Here is a 20,951-nt window from a genome sequence, read left to right as displayed (position 1 = left end):
AGCCATTTTGGACGTGCAGTTGAAGGTGTATTTCCTTTCAAAAAACAAATATTTAATAACTCACTCAAACGACTGTTACATAACAACAGCACCTCCAAAATGGCGGAAATTTTGGTGAGTAACCAGGGGCATCCACAAAATTATATATATATGTATATTTATGTTGGAGAAGGGATGGTTTGTGGATTTTTTTGAAAAAAGAATCAACAATCCATCGCTATTCTCAATAAATTAAGTTTAATGGAATAATATTTCATAAATCCGGAGCTGTTCACGAGAATATGAAAATGAGTTTTTTTCTAATTTTATCTGGGAGCCCTGCAGGTTCTTTGATTTGGAAGAGAAAGAAGGCTCCAGATGGTAATTGAGTTTGTTTTTGAAAAAGGCTCCTCAAGGGGACCTTCTTATCATCAGGGGCGTTGATAGTAAACATCATGTAAAAATTATCAACACCGTTATATAATTAGGTATTTTCTTTGTATATACTAGGACAGGTGCCTAGTTTGTATATACTAGCAAAGGTGCCTACTTTGCAAGGGGAATAGAAACAAAGAATGAAGGTAGAAGAGACAGAGAGAGGGATGTAGAAAGAGAGAGAGAAGAGAATGGGGAAGATTGAGATCTAGAAAGAGAGGAGGAAAATGCAGTTCTATTTCGGTCATAAACAGGCTTGTATTGACGTCAGAGACCCAAAAATATTATAAAAACATGCTTGGTCATTTTATGCGTCTCCTTGGTAAATTTCAGACTGATCTCTTCTATCATTTTGGGATTCCATGTGTGATAGCACAGAAACCAGACATATAAATAGGGGAGGGGTGGGTGCATTCAAAAACTTTTTTTTTTGGGAGGGGGGGGGGCGAAAAGGGGATAACGCCGCCGCTAGATAGCATTATTATACATTTTATGTTTGTATGTAAATTGATTATTTCATTAATGGCAAAATAATATTTACTTAAAAGTTTTTAAGCATCTGTATTCCTTGCTCAAGAGGATTTTTATTGAGTGAGTAACAAAAAAACTTCTTGGGAGAGGGTGAAGAAAAGCACCACATAGGTCCACATATGGTAGGGGAGAGGGGATATAATGATGTGAAATAAGAATCACGTGGATTATGAATGACCCCTCATTATATTTTATGATTGAGAGTGTATTAACATAATTGTGTTTAAGCTGTGATTACTTAGTTGTAGCTTCATATCCACCTATTGAACATTAATATATATATGAATCATCCCCCCTTATGTGAATATTGAAGGAATCCTAGGAATGGTTTAGTAGAAATCTATTCCTTCTTATGGTGAATTGGTAGTATGCATAACAGAAAAAAGGAAAAAAATCGAAATCTTGTATTTCTTGCTATAATTAAGCTCCAACAATTTTATAGTTTTAGTATAGTCGTTGTAAAAACTTCGTCTATAAGAAAAATAATTAGATCTTTAATTATTAATGATCATGTTTTTGATTCATATCCTGAATCAAACCTTTATATACACAATAATTAAATATATTTCAAAATTTTATGCAGGCATAAAATTATATGACGATTAGGAAAATATGAAAGCAATAGGATTCAAGGGACCAAAATTCGGAGAATATTCATGAATCATATTCATTATCAATCATTATTGATTATTAAATATAATTATGGTCAGAAGTATCACCCAAATCCATCATAAATATTTTGAAAGGCTAAATAAAATTATATTTAAATTCAAAAATTGGATTAAAATATTAATATACTTTATTAACATCTCTAAATTCATATAACTCTGCTAATAAATTATTATTAGTACAAAAACATTTAAAATAAAAATGTTAGAAGTGCGCTCTATGTTTTTAATATACTTAACTATTACAATTCCAATGTTTTGGTCAAATATTGTTTCTTTTTTTTTGACGCATCAAATAATTCTTCACGTTATCTCTATAAGTATTTTATTTGTATTGGTCTATGTTACTCACACAAAGGGATATGAGTTATTTTTTCTCAGTATGCACCATTTTTTTGTTTGATTATTTTAAACAAAAAGCTACAGACTATCACGCCACCTTGCGGAAAATATATTTCTTATAGTTTGAATAATTAAAACTGTAAAGTAGCGTTCTAATACCGTCCGAACAACGAGCAATTAGGTTATTAATAACTTTGACAAAGTTGAATGAACCTGGGGTGATAAGAATCTCTTAGACTGGCCATAATATTACTCAACCAAGATATGTGTATTGCCTTGTTTTTGATAGGTACAAATACATATCAACTTTTATTGTATATTTAATCTTTAACCTATATTTTTTGACGAATAAATTATGAACCTTGTTCAAGATTATATAATCTAATTAATCTATCAAATTAAATCCTAATTTCAAAGTACACGAGTATAGTATTATGTCTTTTAAGTAACATGGCTAAGTTAAAAAAAAATATATATAACTATGTTATTAATAGTTTTATTTGCTACACTAATGCTTCAATAGACCCATGGTGAGTTATAAGTATGTATATACACAGATGATTTTAACTACCTCAAAATAAAAGTATGATCCAGTTAAGTCTCATAGTCTGAAAGTAATTTCTTGAATTGGAACCTTAGTCATACCTCGATACCTTTATATCCTATAGTCCTAGACTGAACTTGCCAACTTGTGAGGTCTATAATTGTACCTCCAGAGCCGTAATTCTTACAAAATCCTCCAAATATGGGATCCATTATCAGATTAATCATGAAGATTGTAACCGCGAGTATGAAACATTTAGGAGGCTGGTAATGAAATTAAAAAGGAGAGTTTTCTTAAGAATGTTTTTTCTTATCTCTAATTCTGATTTGTCTAAAATTTTGCATATGCACTATTTTAATCTCTTGTGCAGTTTATTGTGTTCACGTCTTTTGACCAATGTATTCCATCTAATATATTTTTAATGGAAGTCAACATTTCGGACTGAATCATAATTATGCTTTAGAAAATTATAAAAGTTATTTTAAAACAAAAATACATAAAAATCATCATCTACGAAGGGTATTAATCAAGATTTAATTGAATATTAAATTTGTTGAAAAAAAAATTGAAAAATCCACAGGATTTAACAAAAAGTTAAATCTTTTGGAGAAACATTCCAAATTTTAATTTTTTTGTAAAAAATTTAAAAAATCCCTGACACTCACAAAAAAATTAATTTTTTTTCAGCTATTCAGTATTTTTTTTTTTGGATAGAAACTTAAAAATTCACAGCTGTTTACAGAAAAAGTCAAAAATGAAATTTCAAATATTAAATTTTTTGGAAAAAAATTTAAATATCTATAACCACTCACTAAAAATTAATTTTTTTCCAAAAAAGTAAAAAATCACAGTTATTCACAAAAAATTAATTTTATTCGATTTTTTTTAAGTAAAAGAGGAATTTAAAAAATTCCTGACACTCACAAAAAATTATTTTTTTCCAGCTATTCAGAATTTTTTTTTTTTTTTTTGATAGAAACTTAAAAATTCACAGCTGTTTACAGAAAAAGTCAAAAATGAAATTTCAAATATTAAATTTTTTGGAAAAAAATTTAAATATCTATAACCACTTACTAAAATGTAATTTTTTTCCAAAAAAATTAAAAAATCACAGTTATTCACAAAAAATTAATTTTATTCGATTTTTCTTAAGTAAAAGAGGAATTATTTACATTGGAATTTTTTAACTCCACAACAAATCGCCAGTGTTACTCTTCGTCTTTTAGCCATAAGTGATTACTTTATACTCGGATGTTCCCTCTTCAAGAATGAAAAAATAATGAAAACTTCTTTTTAAATTCAAAACACTGTTTATGTCGCAACTACACAGAGGTATCACGCTCGTCTAAAGTTACACTTTTATTACTATAAGTAGACTTGTATAAAATACGACCTGTTGAAGCTTAAAATTAACTTGGTAATCCTGAATATTTGAAGAATGGATAGGAAGGGATCACCTTTTGATGTCATGCCGTTTTATTAGACTCGCTGCAATCAGCTGTGAGTGAAACGAAAGGAACACAAATACAACTTCGTATCTAGGAAGGATAAGGGACATAATTTGACCCCAGTTTCACTGCCAAAAGTGTGAAAAAAAACTTTAGGGTGGAAAAGAAAACATTGTTATCAATGTCCAACAGAAAAAATGGTACAAAAACAGCTTTATAGAGTCTGGACTTTTTGTATGAGATCAATTCAAAAATGAGTTTTATTCTTGAAATATTATCGTGGTCTGATCTCAAATTGACAACGATATAGTGCATTTTAGGGAGGCTCTTTAAAAAAGAATTAAAGTTAAGATTTTAAAACTTTTTGAACCTATTTGTCTTGAAGCTATGAGCCTCTATATAAAAAGCAACAATTTTTAACTTTATACAAAGATAACTCTAGATATAAGCAAATCATATTCATCAGTTTTAAAATATATTAAAATAATATATCCTAATCTTCAACACCGAGCCCTTAAAACAACTTTAAACCTTAAAAGTAGCAAATATATATATATATGGCCTTTTTCTGAAGACTACGAGGCTAGCAGAGAAAAAATAAGGGCATATTTTGAGCATATGTTGTGCTTATGCATAATTTTTTTTGTTTGATTTTTTTTTAGATAGTGTACTTGTTTAATAACTCTTTTCTAGACTATGGGTATTGAAGTTTCCATCCAGTATTTTGTGTCGTTTAGAAAACATGTATTACTTATAAGACTTCGAAACTTGATATTTGCCCAATTTTGGGAGTGAAGCAGAGGTGGAATCTCAAGCCATGTATTAGGTAGAAATATCGATCCTTAGCTCTATTGTGTAGATATGAGAAGGATCTGAGATGAGCATTCTCAGTACCGCCGTTTAGGATTAAGTTGGGTCCTATACCAAGGGGTTAAACTGAAGTAATTAAAAAACGACTAATTTTAGGACTGAAACTTTAGAGAATACTCATCTAAAAATTCCGCCCCCCCCGCACCCGATTATTTATTCATAAAATACTATCCCTCATACAATAATATATACACATTAATATCTGGTAATTATGACCAAGCTCAATTGATAAAATCAACATAGTATATGTATAATTTTTGGCTGGGGCTATTTAATTATTAACAGCAGTATTGTTTTCAAGTGTTTATTTAATTAAGCCAATTCCAACATATATATATGTGCTCAAAAACATATTTATCATATCACATTCTTCTTTCTTGCCCCTGCCCCCTCCCCCCTCCATTCCCAGCAATTGTGGGTGGGCGAGAAGAAGAGAGAGCAATGTTCAGCCATATTGGAGGATATTATATTGGTGACTAGCCTGCAAACGAGTAGTCGGACAAAGTGTCTGGTTTTTTCTTACACTTCCCCTCCCTAAGTCCAAGCTAGGAACAATCGCCGCCATTATGACCGAGTTACACAAGGACTTATAAGTACTCTTAGTCCTTCACGCACTAGTAATTAATTAATACTTAGATGTTCCCTCCTTAAGAAAAAAACAAACAAACTATGTCAACAACTTTGTATTGTAAAGTATTGCGCTTGTCTAAGATTATATTTTTACCAACATTACTTATATTTAAGAGTAGTACTGGCTTTTACATTCAAAATTTACTTTAAGAGTATATATCAATATAAGAGGACCTATGCATGACCTCCTTCAATCCCTGATATAAATCTAACAAAGGATTAACTAAAAATGCAATCCTTATTATAAATCCTTTAATAGTTTGGCTAATGAACTATGCTAAATGGCTGTTCAGATAAAGGGGCGTCCAGTCGGTTGGAGGGGTTGTAACCCCTCCAGCCCACAAAATAAAGAAATGTTTACTTTTTACTAGAAAGTAAAATATTTGAAATTTAATTGAATTTTTCAATTTAAAAAAAATATATATATATTATCTATGAATACCTATGGATTTTTGAAATTTTTCTCCAAAAAAATTAAATATTTGAATTTTTTTTTACAAAATTTTATATTTAAAATTAAAAAATAAACAACTTATATTTGAAATTTTTTTCCAAAAACTTTAATTTTTCAAAAACAAATTTTTTTTTTGTGTATTTTTATTCTTATGTAAAAAATCCAAAAACTAACCCCTTCCTCCCCTCCCCCTAATATAATACTGCGAAAACCTCTAAAATGGGCTTAGAGATTGGGTAGAAGCAATCTTCTTTTAAATTCAATCCTAATAAAAAATTGCAACAAAATGTGAAACACATTTTATATTAATTATTAGCTGATACTCTTCCTCATTGGTTAAAATACAAAAAAAAAAAAAAATTAAATAATACTCTTTGCAAAAGTATTGATTATAGCTTAATCTATGAGTTATTTTAAATAAAAATTTGGAAACAAATAAGAATTGATTCTATAATTCCTTGAAAAATAAGAAATGTTCCTTTAATTATATATATTTATTCCGAGATTTAAAAGTATGGATTTCAAGTCATATTAAGTGAATATTCTAAATACGTATAATGGCATTTAAGTTGTTTTTAACAAATGGCCATATTTAAAAAAATCATTATTAATATATTTTTTTTTTTGAGAAAAAAAATATCTTCAAAGTTGCGTGAGTTCTTAAATTACAATTGTTCCGTATTTCCTCAATTCTCTTTAAGCAATAAAATATCGAAGTATGAGACAAAGCTTCCTATATTCAAACTACTTCATGGGGTAAAGGAGGAATAAACCTTTTTGTAAAAACAGTATATGGTATTAACTTTAGTCAGAATTGTAATATATTCATCAAATTAATGACTTCATAGACAATTTGGATAGATCTTTTTCACCAAACATCCGGATATATTGATCCGAGTCTCCTCATAGTTCCAATGAATTATTTTTATGACGTTGGGATACCCGTGGTGTTCAGGAATTTCATCTCTTTAGAAAAGGTTCTTGTGCCTTACTCGCTCGATATCATCTCATTTAATCGAAGTGTCATTCATATGCAGATGTCTTTTAACATACAAGTTGGTTAATTCATCATCCGCCGGGAGTTATTTTCTGAATTACTAAATTACTTATCATCATATTACAATATCATTCTTGTATGAATTTGGAATCTTCACATCAATATTCAATACATAAATTATGGATTACTCTGAATGCTTACAATTTGAAAAAAAAACTCTATATAAGAAAAATTATTTTATTATTCATTGACATTAAACAATAGATTATGTTCCGTGACAATTGTAAATTATATTAATAAAACATTAACATTTAAAATTATTTTCTTATTTATCAATCGTAAGTAAGGGTGTAATACACCTATATCCTTTCGTATTTATTTATGTGATTTATATAGTAAATACGTAAGATTTTTGATGACATATCTCATTTGTCAAAGGATTATTCATAAGTTTCTGCATTAAAATCCATCAATATTTCATTTCAGAATGCCGTAGTTATTACAGGACATCAAAGTTTTTCAAAAATTAGGGAAATGCTTAATTTTCTCAGTGTGTACGTTTTGTTATACAATATTCTCTTAAATTAAAAACAACAGATCTATATTCAAAAATATTATATCTTCAACAAAAATCCAAAGGAATATATTCACTAATTACAATATTTTAAAACTAATAGCAGAAGACCTATGCTTCCTAGAAATTCTTGATGTTGAATGTGATAAAGAACACCATTTTGATCTTTTTACATTTAGGTCAAATTTTCAAGTGCATGGCTGGCAAAAAAACTAGTTTATGAAGGAAATGATAATTTTCAAAAAGATATAAGAATAACTACTATTAAAATGAGAACTAAAGTGTGAAAAATGCTTCAAAAATTGAATAGTGAGGATTAAAATGATGATTTGTTTCATTAGAAATATTGATAATGTTCTTCAAACTTTATAAAAATTTCGCTTTTGTAATTATTAACATTTAATAAAGTTACTACAATCTACTCTTATTTACAATAATATATCTATCAATGAAGTAAAAACCTAAGAATACCCCATATCGTATCTCTTCTCGCACGCCTTCTCTTCCTATGGGTATTCATTGCTGATGAATTAATTATCAAATTATAGGCCAAATTAATTAGTTATGGGGAGAAAATACGTTGCTGCGTGTCCAATCACAAAATCTTTTGTGGTAATAAATATACTTTTTTATGAGAAATTCCTTTCCAATTAATATGTAATTAATTATCCTACATTGATCTTTGAATAATAATGCAATGAATCCATAAGGATGATTATGTATTCATGTGTTAGTTGCCGAACTGGGACGGATAAAAAATGCATACAGACTGTGTCGATGGCTCATGTCATCAATCATGTGCTTTAAACGATCCAAATAATTTAATTTTTAGTATTTAGTTACATTTAATTACCATGGAATAATATCCATGGTTGATGAGAGAGCCAGGAGTCAGTAGGGTCACACGTACATATTTACGCTCGGAGTAGAATGGATTTGGAACGTAGAGAATATGTGTGATTATCTATGACTTGGAGTTACAAATTTTCATATAGCTGGATTCAGAGCCGAGATCTCTGAATATTATAAACCCAACCTCTAGAAACTATAGCAACAGACTCAAGAAATTTAATTTAAATTCCCTAAAATAATAGATCCCCAAAAAACTATTGGACTAAACGTTGCAAACCTAAGAATTAATTATTCTTGTTTCGAATATTTTATGTGTTCCTGGCTCGTAATTCAATTATTTGAAATATGCAATTCAAATCCATTCCACTCCGAGTGCAAAAAATCTGAGCTCTACCAATTTTATAATAACATTACTATCGAAAGGTCAATCGAGGAATAAAATGTCAGATTAATTAATTATTTGAATGAAACTTACTATATAATAATCTTATACAAAAACGAGCTGTAGTTGATACTTTATTTTTGAATAGCAAATTAATCAGTTTAAATAATTAATTCAACAATTTTTTGAACATTTACGATATAAAACTCTTCAAAATATATTTACTTTGATTTCGAGTTGTAAATATTCCGTGACTCTGTTATTTTTTTATCAAAAACAATTTTCGGTGGAAGTTGGAAGAGTTGCTTAAAATACCACGTGATGTCTAAATAAATTACAACTACTACAAACTTTATAACCTCATGTTTGTTCAAAGTATATACGCCTTTACCAACCGGAATATCTCAACAAAAATTATACATTTTACCACAACAGGCTGCGTGGATTGGGGACTGTGCTACTCTAGATAGTATTAGAATTCAATCACTATAATATTTTCATTATTGAATCAAAACTATCCAAGTAACTTTAGGGATAATTTATGCATAAAGGGGGGTAAATTCACATGATAGTTCAAAATATCTTACCTTATTCTATAAATATAAATAGCCACAAAATTCAACGGAACTTCTCTTCAGACTGAAGGAATATACTTCGTACATGTGTAACTGTGCAAAAAATATTGTAAACATAGCCGGCATGCGAAGGAGAAAGGCAAGAAGCTAACCCAGAGCGGCCTTGAGTCGCGAAATATTTAGCGTTTGATTCCTGTGATTTTTTATTTTTAGTTATTTTTTCGAATCACATATAACATTAAAATTAATTATTTACTAACAAATGAACGATTCTGAAAGACCAGGTAGGGGATGATGATCTATGTTATCTCGCTAACACAAAAATATACTGAGTATTTTGTAGTCACCTGTTCTGTTTATTTTCTCCTAATCCATGTTCTGAACGAATATTGATTGAATTAGAATGAGTTATTATTGAGTTGTGTACAATTATTGAATAATAATTCCATAGTTATGAAAAATGGACTAACCACCAAGAGGTTTTGGGTCTTTTTTGATATATTTTTGTATAAAAGGTTCTACAGATACAATAAAGTTAGCAAGGTGCTCGCTAACTAGGATTGGGCCAGTCTAATGAAACTTAAAGGACTGCAGATCTATCAGTCCGGTCTAATAAAATTTGTCAGTTCTAGTACCGGTCCTCATTAGTCTTTTATGGATACTAAAACAGCTAAAATTATGTAGTTACTACTAACTACATTGTGTGAGTCCCTTTAGTTTTATGATAATAACCTCTTTCAATGAGAAAAGATACTTGAAGTTAAAAGTAGGAGGTGTTTGACTAGAACGTATTATGATATGTTCCAGCTCTCATTCATGATTGTCTTTGTTGTTGTTATAGTCTTCAATCTTAGCTAGGAGTGAAGAAAATAAAAAAGATACGATGTACTAGTGTTGAATCGGTCATATGACTGATTCCTTTATCATTCTCCCCCCTCCCCTCTTTCAGTATTTTTTTATCAGTCCGGTCTTTGTTACCATATACCAGTCCTAAGGACCGATACATCGGTCTTTCAGTCATACAGTCGTAGCTATCTTTTTATTTTCTTCACTCCTAGCTTTAAGAATTAAGAAAAGGACGAATGATAACTAGAACGTATAATCATACGTTCTAGTCAAACACCTCCTACTTCTAACTTCAGGTATCTTTTCTTTTTGAAAGAGGAATTATGATGAACCTTCAGTGACTCAAATGACAAAGTTACTACCAAGAAGTAACTACGTAATAATTTCAGCTGTTTTAGTTTCCATAAAAGACTGTTAAGAACCGGCCCTAGGACTTAATAATTTTATTAGGACTGTATTGAGTGGACTGCGGTTCTTTTGGTTTTTTTAGACCGATCTAACACTAGGTGGATTACCAATACATGGTAAAAAGATCGGACTGATAATAAGAAAGACTGAAAAGGGGGATGGGGAAGAATGATTGGAAAGCAGTCCAAGGACCGATCCAACACTATCACTAACACAAAAATATAAGGAGCTTTTTGTTGTCAGCTGTTTTTTTTTTCTCATCATCAATGTCTGTCCGTTGATAGGTTGGATATAAATTAGCTCATTTTAAGCTTTGAATAATTATTGAATAATAATTCTATAGTTGGGACAAATTGGCCTACTACTAACTAATTTGGATCTTGGTTCTGTTTCTTTTTATTGGAAAGGTTGTGTGACACAATGAAGGTAACAACGTGGATGCCATCCACCATTGAACACAGTGTTAACTCACAAATAAAAAATTACTTTGTATTTTTAAAAAAATATTTTTTTAACCCATAGGACGGAGCAGTACTAATGATGTATAATGACTTTTTAATGCTGATGTAGGGTGCTAGTATCGCAGCAAAACTCAATAGGATTTCAAACTATAATTATAGCTGGAAAATTTCTAAAATGTGATAGATCCAAGCTCAGTGCAAAGTTTATAAACTCAATTTGAAGCTTTTTTCAAGAAATTAGACTGAAAATGAGCTTAAAATGACCATATTTTTTTTGTAAAAAAATCAAAAATTCTGTGTTTTTACATGGAAATTAGTCTATATTAGAAAATTATGCAACTTAGAATCTTTTAACAGAAATGTGACTTTCTATTTGTGTTTAAAATTTGACGTTTTGTTGGGTATTGAGGGAATAAAGAGAGCCCTAGCAGCTATTCTTGTAGGTACATCAAATAGTCCTTTTAAGGAGATATTACATTGTGACCTAGGAATTGTCTTTGAAGTCAATATTCATAAATGTCTTAGAGTAAAATTTATTCCGAATGCATTGTTCATTAAGCAATCTCGCTCCAATTAAACGTTGATTAGTTGAAGTTAAATGATTTCTTGTTAAGCTGGTAACAATTTATCAAATACGAATTCTATAGTTGGGAATAATTGGCTATCTACAGGGTTGATATAACCTAGTGGTACAAATGTTATTTTTTTCAATCGTAAAATTGTAATGAGAGGTTTTGTTGTGGTATTTAATTAACAAAATCATCTGAAAATAGTGCTCGACACAACTTTTATTCATTATGCGAGCCCTAATCTCTAATAATTACCTCAATACAAGGCCTAAACCCCTTGCAGACCTAGACTATGTAGTCAGACTCGAACTTGGTCCAGTTCTTCTTAATGGAAGCCTATAGAGACTGGACTCTACTGTGAGGAGTAGTACATTTTCCTTCAGATACGCCTAGATAGAGTAGTCCAAGGGGTTTGTGTCTGGAGATGAGGGCAGCCACATGTTAAGGTCCCAAAAGTCCAGAAAGTTGTCTCTTATGAAGGGATGGGTCTTAGGGGCGCAATGACGTGGAGGTCCGTCTTGACTGAAAACAAAGTTGTCCCTGAACTTTTCTCTAGTCCAAGGTAGCACTTTCTTATCTAAAAGTTCGATGTAAGCATCTGCATTGAGCTGCTCCTTCCTCTCAACAAAAAATGGGGAGCGGGAAACTTTTTGTTTCTGTTTCTCTTCGGATGAAAGGTTGCGAGATAGTGTAAAGGTATCTATGTGTGGAGTAATAAGTCTATCGATATAGTCGTATAAAATCCAAGATTACACTACACCGTTTGATAAGGAAGGTGTAATACTTTTTAAAAAATTGTTCCCTTGAAACAGGTTTTCTTAACATACCTTGGTAATAAAATTATTTTATCTATGAGCAAATACCATTGGAAGGGAAATATCCATGCTTTACTCACGTTGTTACCTTTATTGTATGATGCCATCTTTCCCCAGAAAAGAAACAGAAAAGAGGCCCAAAATCATTTGGTAGTTAGCCAAATAAGTCAATCATACCAACTGCTATTTATTTCTTACATACTCCTATTATTTCTTCATCATTTTTCAAAATGAATTACATATTATTACAATTTGCATAGTATTTTATATGATACTGTATTATAATATTGCGATGTGATATTTTATTAAAAGTGGAGTTATACATTAGTAATCGTGTATGATAACCAAACTTTCTTCATAGGAGTATATAAATTCATGGACCGTTCAACCTATGCTTGAGACGCCCATGATAATATATTATATAAACAATGAGGGATCAATAAGAAATTGTATTCCTGTTCTTTTGGAAATGGAGAGTAAGTATAGAATAACTTATTACTTTGTTTATTTATCAAAAAGAATACATTATGAAATAGCCATGACGTATCAAGGAAGAAAAAAGAATCGACAACCGACAACTAAATACATAGGGTATTTTTGTGTTAGCGAGGTAACGCCGTGTGTTTTATACAATATTAAACATGAAAATAAAAGGCCCAAAATGGGTGCTAGTTAGCCAATTCTGAGCCAATTCCTCCTAACTAGAGCTTTGTTATCCAATAATTATTGAGAAGTAAGGTTATGCCCGCTTCAGGTTCAGTGGTTCTATCGGTCCCAATCTCGTTCTTCCATTTAAACGGTTTCAGTTCGGTCTCGTCTCAGCTACATCGACCTCAGTTCTTTTTTATTCAGGCTCAGTTTGGTAAAATGCACTTAAAACAAGGGGCTTTAAAAGAAAATTAATGCCCAGGAAGTTATATTAGATACATACATGGTCGCAGGTTCCTTATACGCAGAGGGTGTAGTGCCCCAAGTTGCTGGAACGTCCCTGAAAACTAAGGTTCCTTAAGACTCTGGCTTACAAAGTGGGTCGATGAGGGAGGCTAGAGAGAGGGGGGCAGAAGGATGGGGAATTGAGGATTGTTTTCAGTCTACACATACATAGTACACATGTTTCGTATAAAGGGGGCCTTAGCTAAAAATTGTAGGAGGCCTTGGGAAGCCCTGGCTTAAGAAATATTATAGTTATCATAATATAGGCCCCTTACAAGCTTAGTAGCGGACCTGGATCCATAATCTACCTCACCCCTTTCCTCTTTTATTTTCCCGTCTGGTCCCTAAACCTCCTTTTCTAGATCCATAAGAAGCCCTTCAATTTGGAACTCAGATACAACTGTATCACCCTCACGACGTAAAATAATCATTGTAAACCACTGCAATTGTCAAAAAAAAAAAAACAAAAAAACTTAAAAAAATGACTTATTGATTATATTTAATTTATTTTTTCAAATATATATTGTACTTTCTTTGTATATTCTATATATGAACAGAAGCACAAAAGCTGAGACTGAGAAGCAATATATTGTGGTCTCGGGTTGACTTTGTCAATTCCGGTTCAAGAACCTGAACTGATTCAACCGCTAAACCCATAAAGGCACAACCTTATTGAGAAGTGTTCACAGCTTAAAAATAGCTAATTCTTATTAAGCAAAATCCACTGTATATTTGTTTGTTAGCGAGGTAACGCGTTCTTTACTGTCATTAGAGCATAGTAGATTCAATGAGAGTTCGATCTAATTACTACTTTATGTCTGGCTTTACCATCCACACAATTAATACATCTGATAAAGAAGTTGGGTGATTATATAGAATACGGAGTATTCAAATACTGTATAAAAGTGTGTTTCCCTTTAGCATCCTCACTTTAATCTACTTGGATCGGTACAAAATACAGATCTATGAAATTAAATTAAATCGCCAAACAGTAGGGAAACCACACGTTTGAACACCAGGATCCAAATTAGTTGGAGCCGTACGTGCTATTAGATTTACTTCTGATAGAGGAGGAATAGATCGGATGGCTAATTTCCGAGAAAGAAGTGCAATTCTAGGATCCGACCATATACCTTGAGCAATTTGCAAACTACGCCTTCAAATTCACTGAAAACGATAGGTTCTTTCGATTATTTAAATAAAATATATAAATAATGGCAAATGTAGTCGTCAAATCCATTGTAGTCTGAGTGTATACTGCCAAATAGAGAATATTGTATAAGTTCTCCGGGCACGTCATACATTCTATTTTTATTTCCAAATTAGAGGCAATGACATCCAATACTTAAAATTGAATTATCGCAATATTCTAATCATAAGCAAATAACTTTGCTAAGTGTAACGAAGAAACGCTTCGATAAACATAGAATATATTGTTGGATTAGGTGTATGGGAATCGACTCAATCGATCACAATTGCTCGAATAAGTTTCCACGTGGGATTACCTCAATCCACGGATCGACTCTGAGTCTTCTTCTCATGTAATACTTTATAAGAGACAAGCTCACAAATTCTTCCACTTAATGAGCCCCTCAATTTACTTTAATGATACATCAAAGTCCTAATTGACCGAGTATCACTAAAAAGTTGAGATGTCTCTCCTCCTCATGCAATAATATATTCTTCTCCTTGTAAAGTTAGTTCCCTATTATTTATAGGTGGCGATCATTATATTTCAACTATGATAATATATGAATGAAAATGATAAAAATCGACTTAATATTACTATTTCAATTATCATAAAATAAATACAAAAATCGAACAAGAGGATGCGTGATTATAAATATCGGATAATGTGTTTCTGTAAAATCTTTTGCATCGGAAAGCTAAAACTCTAAAAATGCACTTAATTAAACAAAGCAAATATTGATATAACTGACTTAAACTATAAGCTACAAGCAGAAAAAAGAAAATTCTGCAATATTTTTATTTTTTATAGGAAGCAAATAAACAATATATTACAAACTTGATTTGATGAATTGTTAGATTGTAATTTAATATTTCATTTGTGTTAAATAGTTTATTTGCAGAGAAAGTTTGTTCGAACGTCTATAAATAGACCATTAAAATTGCCTTCAAAAACTGCGACTACACCGTCTTTAATTTTGAAAGTAAATAACTCTTATTTCATGTACGAACTCTAGTTCATTTTCTTTTAACATAACATGTATTCTAACAAGATATTTTGTTAAAAAACAACACCTCGAAAGTTAACTTTGTCAACCTGACAATTTGAAGTTCGTTTGGAAGGGGTGCAGGACAGCTGGCATGACGTGCTCAGCTATAAGATGACGTAAATAAGTATAAACCCTGCTCTGTGTTCAGTAGGAATTACTCCAATTTAGATACTCAATTCCACTTCTTGCCAAACAAGGACTTGCACTAACAAATCACCAGTTTTACTCTTGGTCTTAACAGTTTTGGTAAATAAAATAAAAAATGTTCAAAAAGGAAGTACATAATGCGCACGATCTACAAATATCATATATTGGGTTGGGGAAAAAGTAATTTCGTATTTTTCACTTTAGATCAATCCCTTATAAGAAGTATAACAATTTAACGATTTAAACCAAGTATACCCTGTTCTGTTTGATAACTTGTTGCCGCCAACGATAGTTCAATATCATCATGCCCTTCTCTTAGAAGAAATTGCTCTATAGGGAAAAAACTAGGACACCCAATTTTCACAGCCCTAAATTGAGGAGAAATTTGTATACTTATGTGTGTTGGCCGACAGGAACAGGTGGTAGTCACTTGATGCCAGGTCTGGACTGCAGGGTAGACGCATAGTAACTTCCCATACGAGTTCCTGGAGCTTCCAGCTTCAAATGGTCTAGTTGTTTACAGAGTAGAGGTTATAATTGATTGTTTATACATATGGGAACAGCTCATAGTAGATTATTCCCTGCCAACCCCACCAAACACATAGTAGAAACTTACTGGTAGTCAATTCATCACGACCTTGGAAATGTTACTCCTGTCTCTGAATTTGCATTGAACATTAGTTCTTTTATTCTTAATTTTCTACAAAAGGAATTTGGTATCAATACAAAAGACTTATAGTAGTGGATTGTGATGGAACTGTAACAAATACTGGATTTAAAAAGGGGATTATTTTTCGCTTGTATATACAATGAATAGCAAGTTTAAAAAAAAAAAAAACTTATTTATAAATAACTCAACATGCTATATTCACTTTTATTCCCTGGAACATGAACATTACCAGAGTTGTATAAAATATAACCTGGGACGAGTTCTATACTTTTTATAGTTACAATCCAAATCGTGTATTTTATTTTCCAAAACTCTCATAGTAATTATTATTAGGTTTAAAAATAAAATAAAATAATTTTCCTTTAATTGTTAAGATGGTATCGCACTGATTAAGTATATGTAAACATTATAGTATTACATTTCCTCGATCTAACCTAAGAACCTTGTGTGAAGCCCATATCCTTTTCTAAGAAAGACCATGGTGTGAACCTATGTACATTGAGTTCAAGAGAAAATTTTTCTCACGAGCGTGTTGTCCATGAGCTACGTTGATTCTACTTATCATTATTTTTATTACTGACGAGAGAACACCAAATTATAAAGTAGTCACTAGTTTTGATAGAATAAATCAACTGCTATAGAAAGAGATTAGATAGGGACTAGTGATGATGAATTTTAGATCTAATTCGGATTCCTTGGAATCGATAATATCAATAATGCTTAAAAAGATACCGGGAATGATGGGTAGAGAATTATCGACACAAATCAGTGTTATATTTCAGCTTTTTCGATCCTTTAAATCGATATTTGTGCGTAATAATAGGTAAACATGAGGAGTATCATCACCTCGTTGATTTTAACGCTTAGTAGAAAAATTCCAAGACTTGAAAAACTGTCTTCTGGATCGGTAGAAGTTGGTGGAATATTTAAGAGTGCCTCTTTTAAATATACAATGACTTTAGCTTCATTCAAATTCCTTGTTGGGTTATACAAAGCCATAACGTTTTAACTACTTTATTCATCAAAATAAATATATATTTACTTTGAATACAGCTTTTATTTGAGAATTCCCTAATCTTTATTTGATATGTTTGGACATCCTTGGCTAAATCATCGTCTAATCATAGCATAACATCAAAAAAGTTTGCATTTTTTTCGAAAAAAGAATTAGGTAGCATCTAAATTAGTTTGACGTCCTAGCAATTTTTTCATCTTTTTTAGGGTTTTTAATTGATTGAAATATTTTTCAGTAACTAAGTTTTCTTCTGAGATGTTTTGTCTTCATCTATGTTGATTTCATGTTTTCTCTTCACATGTTTGCTGCCAAGTCCAGTTTTATTTGAGGGTTAAGCCATTAAAATTTTGCCTCAATAATTGTAATTACCCTGTTTTGTTTTTCTATTTTGGGTCAAATTATCCCAAATTTTACCACAATGACTAATACACATATCACAACGTTTTGTTTAGAACTGAGCACCAATGAGATAAAAATAATCAAAGCAAGATTAAAATTATTGAGTTTACATCTTACAACTATCTACTACATAAGGCTAAAATCAACTTGCAGAAACTTATTAGTTATTACAACAGATTCAGGTTAACTCAAATACAAAAGATAAATACTAGAGTTGATAAATTCCCCAGGAATTGCCGAATGATTATTGGGAATCGATAAAAAAAGCTTCTCAAAATTCCTGCGAATTAATTAATCGATAATTTTCGGAATCAACACTAGTAGTGACGTCTTTGGTTGGAAAAACAAGTTTGGACAATTTAATATTTGATTTTACATCAGCTGAGTTGATTGAATTAATACAATGATTGGCCAAAACAATATCCCAAAAGGTAAAAAATATTGTGGTGATTAATTGATTAATACTGTCTTATCTTTAACAGCTAAAATTTAGATTTAGCTTATAACCCAAGTTAGAGCCTCTCTATCTATTTCTTTCTCTAGGATTCCAAGGATCACGGATATTCAAACTAAAAAAAAAACGCGTTGTCAGAGCACGCAATTAAAATAATAATAATAATTTTGAAATAGCCATACTGTATCGATTAAAACGAATGAATTAATAGCTGACCACAAAATACATTATACATTTTTAGTTTTTTTTAGTTTAAATGTTAGTGGGAAGCTGTGTACAAGGAAATGATTTCAAAAGACAATGTTCCCAATGATATTATTTACGAAGGAGTGTTACTCATATAGGGGCGCTTTAAAAATGTTTCTCATTGAGTCCATTTGAGTCCATTTTTTTTACTCGACTTCAAAGTGATATTTTCAGTATTAGGATATATATTTTAAAAAAATTTGAAATAAATTCTATAATTTAAAGATTTTGAATTCTGTAAAAACATGAATTTAATTTAAACTGTCTAATTCACATGTAAAAAAATATGGTGGTTAATTAATAACTAATTCCTGCTAATTATATAACAAACAACATAAAACTGAATATTATTAATAAACGACATATTTGTTCTTCTACCAAATCGAAAAATTAAATAAAGTTCTACGAAGGTGGTCTGAAAAGTTTCCGACCTAACAAAGATAAAATATATTTTTATTTTTCAACATAGTCTCCTTATTACTCGACCCACTTTTCCCAGCGATGCTCCAATCTTTGTAACCCATAAAAATAGTACTCCGGGGTTTTCTCTGCAAAATAATTGTTCTGACAGTTCTTGTTTTTGGCTCAATTACTCCAAGTTTTGTTGACTTAGGTGCGTCAAATTTTAACACAACAAGCTTTTATATCTCTTCTATTTTTAAATATATTTAAAGGTTACACTTTCAAAAACAAATATTTACTGACAGCTTCATACTCGATTTTGTCAATTTTCATAAAAATGCTCACACCATCTCACATAAACGACCAGTTTCATAACAACTGCGAGTCCAAAATGGCTGAAACTTTGGTGAATAACTCTCAACAGATGTTATATAAATGTGACAAACTTTTATTCATGTGTGCTGCTATTTTCACATTGAGGTCCGGGACTTTTCAAAACCATCCTTCTCATAGTAACAGTTGTATGATTATCTTTATTCAAGGTCCACGGAAAGAACTGATAAAATTAACATAATATAATATAATCACTTAAGAGGTTGCGATATATTATAGTTAATGTCTAGTTGCGTCAAAACTAGATCAAGACAAATAATTTTGAATGAAATAACAGTTTTTTTAAACCTCAATGGAAGCCAAGAGAGAGGTTATCAGGAGTATCTGAAGGGTAAATATCGACCAGCCATTTTGAAGAACCTGAAGAGCCTAGAGGTCAACTGTATACTCATCAAGAGAAGTATTGAGTTGTCCGAGGATACTTAATCTATCAAGATTAGACCAAGTTCAAAAAGGACGCTCGGAGTTGTCAAGGCAGTCAAGAGAAGAACCTCACCAAGATGGGCAATAACTTTAACATGAGTGCAACAACAATGAGAGGCCTTATCTTAGATGACCTTGGGATGTATCCCTAAAAATGGAAGAGGCTACAACATATGTCAAGCAAAGTCAAGGCTAAAAGACTTGTGAAAAACAATGTCATGTTTCAGAAGCTGAGGACTGGGACGGCTCCCAGCATTGTATTAAGTGATGAGAAGATTTTCACTGTGGAACAGGCTTTTAACCCCCAAAATGATCGGATTTTGTGCGAAAAAGGTGAGCTGAGTGACCATAGAGTCAGTAGATTGCAGGAACAATTATATGAATAATGACATTTTCTAAATTTATTGAAAATCAAAACAATTATGGGCCAAAAGAAATCGGTTGAAATTGCAGTTTCGTTTTTTTCAGGTGCAAAAAAAAAAAAAAAAAATGAATTTCCAATGGAATACATTTTGTAGAAATTTGAAGATTCATTTGCCTACAAATCTGAAAGAAAAATTCATGTTTAACCAGAAAACTATTTATTTTGGACATCATTTTCTAGACCTTAACCTAATTCTATAGTAATTTTCCATTTCCAGAACAATTTACAGGACAATTTTTGAAATATTTTCAAAAATGAACCAGTTGTCGAGGGTTATTTTTTCGACGGCATTATTCTCCATAACTTTTTTGTTGTTGCTATTATGATTTTTTTTTGCCATGTTTGTGTTCCTCTTTAGAACGTCAATAAATGCTATTGACTACTTTTTTGCAAAAAAACTGCAAAACAGTTTTTTATAATTTTCTCTGCAAATTTCGATATGACATTTTCGACAGTGAATAAATTATATGTACTACTTAATGCCACTTGAGTTAGACTTTGATCAAATAGTTATTAATAATATGTTGGTAAAGAGTATTTTACTTTCTAAATCTTGTTTGAATGACCACCACGTGAACGTTTTACAAAGTCCAATCGTTGAACCCAATTTTCGACTACTTTTCCGTATAAATTGTCTGAATCTGCAGCAATTTCGCGTTGAATATTTGTTCTGAGCTCTTCTAACGTCAACGGATTATTGGTGAAGACCAGGGCTTTCATATAACCACAAAGAAAATAGTCTAGAGGCGTTAAATTGCACAAGCAAGGCGGCCAATTGACTGCTGGTCCATTTCTGGAGATAAGACGCTCACCAAACTTACTCTTCAA

General features: G+C 31.2%; 1 protein-coding gene across 4 annotated transcripts in view; it reads right to left on the bottom strand.

Annotated features, from left to right (window-relative positions):
• Nucleotides 1–20,951, bottom strand: part of LOC121126107 (uncharacterized) — a 57,892-nt gene that overhangs the window by 24,853 nt on the left and 12,088 nt on the right. The window contains exon 1 of one of the 4 annotated variants that reach the window (XM_040721412.2): nt 9,294–9,392. The exons of 1 other annotated variant lie outside the window; for it this stretch is intronic. The gene's annotated coding sequence lies outside the window, so the exon portion shown is untranslated. Of the gene's footprint in view, nt 1–8,799; nt 8,965–9,293; nt 9,393–20,951 lie in introns of those variants that run through there. 2 more of the 4 variants (XM_071891824.1, XM_071891823.1) reach the window with 2 other exon arrangements.

The sequence above is a fragment of the Lepeophtheirus salmonis genome, chromosome 11 (assembly GCF_016086655.4).
Source record: "Lepeophtheirus salmonis chromosome 11, UVic_Lsal_1.4, whole genome shotgun sequence".
Lineage (NCBI taxonomy): Eukaryota > Metazoa > Arthropoda > Copepoda > Siphonostomatoida > Caligidae > Lepeophtheirus > Lepeophtheirus salmonis.
Note: the sequence above shows the minus strand (reverse complement) of the source record. Positions and strands in the feature narration are given on the sequence as shown.